The sequence below is a fragment of the Nicotiana attenuata genome, unplaced genomic scaffold (genome assembly GCF_001879085.1).
Source record: "Nicotiana attenuata strain UT unplaced genomic scaffold, NIATTr2, whole genome shotgun sequence".
NCBI lineage: Eukaryota > Viridiplantae > Streptophyta > Magnoliopsida > Solanales > Solanaceae > Nicotiana > Nicotiana attenuata.
The window spans coordinates 4677-11477 of NW_017673149.1; positions in this window are offsets into that span (position 1 = coordinate 4677).

Consider the following 6801-nt stretch of genomic DNA (forward strand, 5'->3'; position numbering starts at 1 on the left):
TCTTTGCAAATCAAATTCATTCAAAGCTGGAGGGGGTGTAGTATTTAGGCGACGAGATTATCAACCACTTTTAGCTTAAATCATATACTTGTAATTACTCGTAAAAGTGTATATATAAAAATTCTTAACAGGTTAACGGTTTATCCGATAAGAAAATTGAGTTAACTGCCCCCAAACTGTTAACCAAATAGGCCTAGCTCCTCATCTTAAGTATTTTAATACCAAACTCCACTATTGGATAGATATAATTATTTATGACATTTATTTATTGTTTGAGTTGAGTCTAGCTAGAGTGGTTATGATGCGTCTTGAGCAACGTTGAAATGAAAAAATCTGGTTCGAACAACTATCTGGTACAGGTTGCGTTCACGCAGAAAAAATATTATTAATGGGTAATAAAACGACCCGCCCGGCCGTTTTAAGAATTTAAGTCCCATTCAGCGGCATAATGTCTTGAGCAGCTTCATATTATGTGTTATGACTTGAGTGCATGGTCGCGTTCAGTTACCGAATGATTCGTAGTCAAATTGGAAGAAGGATTATAATTTTGTAAGCTTAAGCGGTAAGAGTTGACTAGAATTTTTACTTTTGTGTAAACGGCTCCGGAATGGATTTTGGATGATTTCAACAGCTTAATATGGTAATTTGGGACTTAGGCGTGCGTCCGGATTTGAATTTAGAGGTCTGTAAGGTAATTTGGATCATTTCGATAAAAGTTGGAAAAGTTAAAGTTTGGAAGATGGAGAAGTTTGACCAATAGTTGACTTTGGTGATATCGGGGTCGGAATGCGATTCCAAGAGTTGGAACAGCTCCGTCATGTCATTTGTGACTTGTCTGCAAAATTTGGCGGCATTCCGGGTTGATTTGATAGGTTTCGGCACGAGGTTTAGAAGTTGGAAGATTTGAAAGTTCATAAGTTCGATTCATGGTACGATTCATCATTTCGACATTGTTTGATGTGATTTGAGACCTCGAGCATGTCTGCGTTAGGTTATGGAACTTGTTGGTATGTTTAGACGGGATCCTGAGGGCCTCGGGTTAGTTTCGGATGGACTACGGGGCATTTCCTTCTATTTTTGGACTGTCGTTTTATGTCATCTAGTTTCCTTCATCGCGTTCGCGTCCTTGCCTTCGCGTTCGCGTAGTGTTATTTTGGAGGATGAAATATTTCTTCTTCGCGTTCACAATCATTCTCTCGTGTTCGTAAACTTCTGCCACTTCCTCCTTCGCGTTCGCATACTCCTTCTCGCGTTCCCGAAGGTGTGCTAGTCCACTCTTCGAGTTCGCGTATTACTTCCCGCGTTCACATAGTTCAAACCTAGGTGATCAGATCTTTCCTCTACGCGTTCGCGAGCCTGTTGTCGCGTTCGCGTAGTACAAACTAGGCATCTTTCATATTCTTCTTCGCGAACGCGATCGTTCTTCCGCGTACGCGATGCTTTAAGATCGAGGGTTTGCCATTTTCACCATTTTTGGAGTTCTGGAGCTCGGTTTTGAGCGATTCTTGGTGGGTTTTTCAAGCAAAATGATTGGGTAAGTGTTCTTCACCTAGAATTTATTATATTCCATGATTTTATCTTTATTTTTATCATTTAATTTGTGTTTTCGGTTGAGGAGAAATGGGAATTTTAAGAAAACTTTCAAAATATAAAATGATGATTTGAGGGGCGAATTGGTATCGGAATTTGATTATTTTAGTATGGTTGAACTCGTATCGGAATGGGTGTTCGGATTTTGTAAAATTTATCGGGTTCCGAGGTGCGGGTCCGGGGTCGACTTTTGGGTTGATTTTCTAATTTTTACAAGATTGAGACTTTATGATCCGGAATAGTTTCTTATGAGTTTTATTTAGGCTTTGAAGTTATTTTGGCTAGATTTGAGCCGTCCGGAGGTCATTTCACCCGAGAAGTTCATTTTACAGTATCGGTCTATCTTCTTTGAGGTAAGTATCTTGCCTAACCTTGTGTGGGGGAACTACCCCTTAGGATTTGAGTCTTCTATGCTAATTGTAGTCCGTGTACGCGAGGTGACGAGAACGTGCTCGGTCTTATTTGTGGAATGTTGGCCTTTTAGGGTCTTAGGTTCTCAAATTCACTCAGTATGAAGTTGTTTTGTTATGATTGAGTTTTCTTAATAACTAGTTTCACACTACCTGCTTTCACAAAACCACTACGGGGTCGTTTTCACAAAAGTCAAACCTCGGTCAACATTTTCGGTTTAAGCTTCTAAAGTGAGAATCGCTCATCCAAATTCATCCCGAAGCATCCTAAATTCAAATTCGACAATGCACGCAAGTATTAATATACAATAGGAAGCTGCTCAAGACCTCAAACCACTGAATAGAACCTTAAAGCTCAAAACGGCCGGTCGGATCGTTATAAGACTATGCAGGGTTCCATGTCGACAGGAAAAGCACTTCAGGACCAGCACACTTTCTTGGTTGTTGTCTATTGTTTTGGGGAACAAAGAATTAGAACTCAGTGGCTCTATCTACAGCTGAAGCAGAATATGTGGCAGCAGCATCTTGTTGTGCTCAATTGCTATGGATAAGGCAACAACTCAAGTGGTTTTTGACAAAGATATTTGCTTATTTGGTTTTGTTTAAATAATGTCGTTTTTTTAAAATTTAAAACCAATCAAACTAAGTAAAAGCACATTTTGGTTTTTTACATCGATATTTACTTATTTGGTTTTGTTTAACTCTTCATTTTTTCTTGAACGTCATAAGTACAACAGTAGGAGTTAAATATAACTTGAATTAATGTTGGCTGATATAGAGTAGATCCAACTTCTACATCTCAATTAAGTAAAATCATAATTAAGAGCATATATTGGTCAAATACTTTAATTAATAACATCCGCATAGATTTATGAAATTCAATATCATATCTAAAAAAGACTATAAATTTTAATGTCATAAATTATTAACCAAATGAACTAAATTACCTACTCATGCCCAAGCCCAAAATGAGCTATGGCAAATTCAAGAATTTTTACATGAAAAAATATCACATTATCGTATGTCTTTAGAGAAGAGGATCTCTTATTGGTCAATGAGTTGCCATGAATATTGGGTTATCCTTTCACCTAATTCATGATGATTTATTGATTCAATTAGAGGTTATTTTTCTTACTAAGGAAGATTATCCAAGAGCTTTCTTTAGACAAGTATTTACCGTCTGGTTATTTGGTAGTATCAATTGTTACTGGTTTGTTAGGACAGATCCTGATTTTAATTGTTGTTAGAACTCATCTCGATTTTATATTGATGCTGAATTAATTGTTATGTAGGAAATTTTCTGATAATATTTTTCAAATCTACTGATTGACATGTTGTTTCTAGTAAAATTTTATGTTCCATAAATTCAAGTTCTGTTAGGGATATAGAACAAATATTTACATTGGAGCTATAAATTGATGCCAATAGTTCTTTGTTGGGAAATTACCAGCTATGTCCATTTATAAGTAGCTCATTACAAAAGTTGGTCAATTCATAAAATATTACTAATATTAGCCAATTAGCTATTTTTAGCAAAGTTAGGTCAACTTTTTGCTTTTTTTTCTAATGGGTGTTATTAGAATAGATTGGGTACATCATAAAGAGTTCGAATCTCAGTTTTCGGATGATTTGGTGAAGTTTTGAGGTGGTTTGAATTGAAAAGTCGAAGCAAAAATCGAACATGAAAAAAAAATGATATGTGTATCGCTTTGTGTATCATTTGTGTATCACATATGTATCATATTTGTATCAATTATGTATCACATGTATATCCATGTATACCTGTGTGTGAGATACATGCGTGATACATGTTTGATACATGTGTCGCAGAAGAACTTTTTTGAACTCGACGAATTTTGATACAAAATCATTCCAAATCACCTCCAATCTTCCTCAAATTTTTTATATTGACTTATCTATATGTTTTCAATAAATTTTAACTATACCCATTGAAAATAGTTCGTTTTTTGCTTAGATTTTTGGAATATTGTATTTTTTTTTTTTTTATATTTCATCACCTTATTTTCTACCTCATCCATGAAATTTCCTTTCTGTTCTGCATCTAATGGTTCTAATCACGCTTAAAAATATGGAAGGAGATTTTTGCATGTGATTCTTTGAGATAAAGAACCTTATTTATTTAATTTTTTAATTTTTGTATGTGCTTAGCTAGTTTTGATAAGTTTATAACTAATGGCTAGAGGTTGGTAAGTTGAAACTTATATGGGACATTTGTGTAAGTTTCCCTTCTTTGTTTTATGCCTTATGTGGGCAACTTCAATTTGTTGGGCTTATGTTTTGGCTATTAAAAGGGCTGATGTATTGGCAAATTTTGGTTAAAATATCATGGTATAGCCAGTTTTCACACTGGTCAATGAAAAATAGCCAGCGTTTATCAAGTCAATGAAAAATAGCCACTATTTTGCTGCAACAGGGACCGGTCCAGTATAATATACAGGAGTTCTGGTGCATTTGTGTACGAACTCCAGCATATTAAGCTGGACCGGTATACTTTGCTAACTCCTGTAAAATTTGCGGGAGACTGGAGCACCAGTGCTCCAAACTCCAGTATATTATACTGGACAATTATACTTGCTGGAACTCCGGTAACATTTGCGGGCGTATTTTTCCGGATTTTGAACAGTGTTTTCGCTCAGATTTAAAGTGGCTAAATTTCGATGACTTTTGAAACTTGGCTATTNAGAAACCTGGATGGCTGACTGAAAGGGCCTGGAAGGCTGACCCCTATCATAAGAATCCCTGCCTCCAGATGAGGCACCACTGAATCGACCTAAGTGACAGGGTCTCTTATCTGCCCTCTGACCACCCCCTTGTGGCAGAACCATCTCGATCCTCCGGGCCACATTGGCCGCCTCCTGAAAAGTAATGTCACTACCCGCCTCTCTGGTCATCTAAAAACGAATAGGTTGGATCAAACCATTAATAAATCTCCTCACCCTCTCCCTCTCAGTGGGGAGTATGGCGAGGCATGGCGAGCTAGATCGATAAACCGGGTCTCATACTGGGTGACCGTCATAGACCCCTGCTGGAGACGCTCAAACTGTCTCCGGTAAGCATCCTTCTGAGTAACGGGAAGAAACTTTTCTAGAAACAACTCTGAAAACTGATCCCAAGTCAAAGGTGGCGACCCTGCTGGTCTGGCTAAACAGTAATCCCTCCACCAAGTCTTGGCGGATCCAGATAGACGAAAAGCCGCAAAATCAACTCCATTGGACTCCACAATGCCCATGTTCCGAATAACCTCGTGGCAGCTATATAAGAAATCCTGGGGGTCCTCAGAAGAAGCTCTACTGAATGTAGTAGTGAAGAGCTTGGTGAACCTGTCCAGCCTCCACAAAGCATCTGCGGACATAGCCGCTCCATCACCGGCCTGTGCAACTACCCCCGGCTGAACTGCCGCAGCTGGCTGACCCGGTGGAATCTGAGTCTGGGGAGCTACCTGCTCCGAAGTACGTGCAGCAGGAGTCTGGGCTCCTCCTCCAGCCTAGGAAGTGGCTGGTGCTACAGGAAGCAATCCTGCTCGGGTGACACTCTCCATGAGGCCAACCAACCGGACCAAGGCATCCTGAAGAACTAGGGTAGCAATAAACCCCTCTAGGACCTAAGCTGGGCCCGCCGGAACTGTCTGGGCTGGGGCCGGAACCTCGTCGCCAAGGTCAACCTGATGCTCCGCCACTGGTGTTGCTACTGGTGGCTGGGCTCTGCCCCTACCTGGGCCCCTAGCATGGCCACGTCCCCTGCCCCTAGCGGGAGCTACCTGGGGCTCGGACTGCTGATCGGTGGATGAGGAAGCACGTGTTCTCGCCATCTGCAAAAGAACAGAGTAGAAATTCAATCAGCATTGAGAAACCAAATCGCACGACAAGAAAGAACAAATGAGAGATTTTTCCTAACTCAGTATCCCCTGGGGAGTGAGTACAGACGTCTCCGTACCGACCCCTCAGACTCTACTAAGTTTGTCCGTGAGTTGTGAGACCTATGTAACCTAGTGCTCTGATACCAACTTGTCACGACCCGGATTTCCCACCATCGGGATCGTGATGGCGCCTACTCGTGGTAGCTAGGCAAGCCAACTTATTTACCTTTTCATCACTAAACAATTATTTTTTAACAATTTATAGCATCAATATAGAACATGAAATTTACTAAGAATAATAGCGGAAGTCTGATTTATAAATCTGAATCAAAACGTGGAACAGTTAATAATAGCCTCTACCCAAGATTTGGTGTCACATCACTCACGAACCACTAAGAATATACTAAATACAAAGGTCTGAAAGAAACATAGAAGCTGTTTGTCTCGAGACAAGGAGGCAACAGTCTAAAAGAGAACATGAAGAAGAGACGCTGGGCCTGCGGACGCCTGCAAGGCTACCTCGGTCTCGTAATAATGAAAGCCTGCTCCCATACTAATGCTGCTGCTGCTCCTCAGAACCTGGACCTGTGCAAAAATGCACAGAAGCATAGTATCAGCACAACCGACCCCATGTGCTGGTAAGTGTCTAGCCTAACCCAGGCGAAGTAGTGACGAGGCTAGATCGGACACCACATAAACCTGTGCAGTTATAAATATACAACGGAAACAAAATACCAAACAACTAGCAATATGGGAGGGGGAAACATGCTGTGGGGAGATAACAATAGTAACAGTAATTCCGAGTAACAAACTAAAGCAGCTTAGATTCACAATGAACAAGGAAAACAATACTCAATATAAACACATGGTATCAATAACTGTTGCGGCGTGCAACCCGGTCCACAATTTACCATTGTTGCGGCG